This window comes from Coregonus lavaretus, assembly GCF_964263955.1.
Source record: "Coregonus lavaretus genome assembly, contig: HAP1_SCAFFOLD_8322, whole genome shotgun sequence".
Taxonomy (NCBI): domain Eukaryota; kingdom Metazoa; phylum Chordata; class Actinopteri; order Salmoniformes; family Salmonidae; genus Coregonus; species Coregonus lavaretus.
Window position 1 is genome coordinate 4,284 of NW_028158875.1, and position 717 is coordinate 5,000.

A 717-nucleotide genomic window follows, 5' to 3' on the forward strand; every position below is an offset into this window, starting at 1 on the left:
ACCCAGTCCATGTCCAGACAGGCTAACCCAGTCCATGTCCAGACAGGCTAACCCAGTCCATGTCCAGACAGACTAACCCAGTCCATGTCCAGACAGGCTAACCCAGTCCATGTCCAGACAGACTAACCCAGTCCATGTCCAGACAGACTAACCCAGTCCATGTCCAGTCCATGTTGATTAAGGCAGCCCCCCGCACCTCTCTGATTCAGGTTGGGTAAAATGGGGAAGACACATTTTGGTTGAATGCGTTCAGTTGTGCAACTGAATAGGTCTCCCCTATCTGTGGACGTTAGACATAGACAACGGATGGCAGGCTTCATCAGCGCATCACACACCACTTTGCAATGAGCTGGAGGCAGTATGCATTTTGAAAACATATACTTAATTGTTGGAAATCTGAACGTTTTGCTTCATATTATGAGGTCTTACCTTGCTTCAATGTGGCCTCGCCAAAATCAGAACATATCCGTGGAGGCAATTCTTTTACATCAACTTTCGTTCATTGTCCAGTAGCCAAAGGCTCAATCCTAGTCATATGCTCGTTGTTGCATATTCGATCTCCCCTCTTTCTACATTTCTACTATATTTTCATCTCGAAACTGCTCGCATGTGTTGTGCCCTTTTGACAACGGTGTTTTCCTGCTAATTATTGCATTATGGAGCGAACATTCGCACGTAGCCTGCTGCCTTGTGTGCATTGCTGCGATTATAATATTA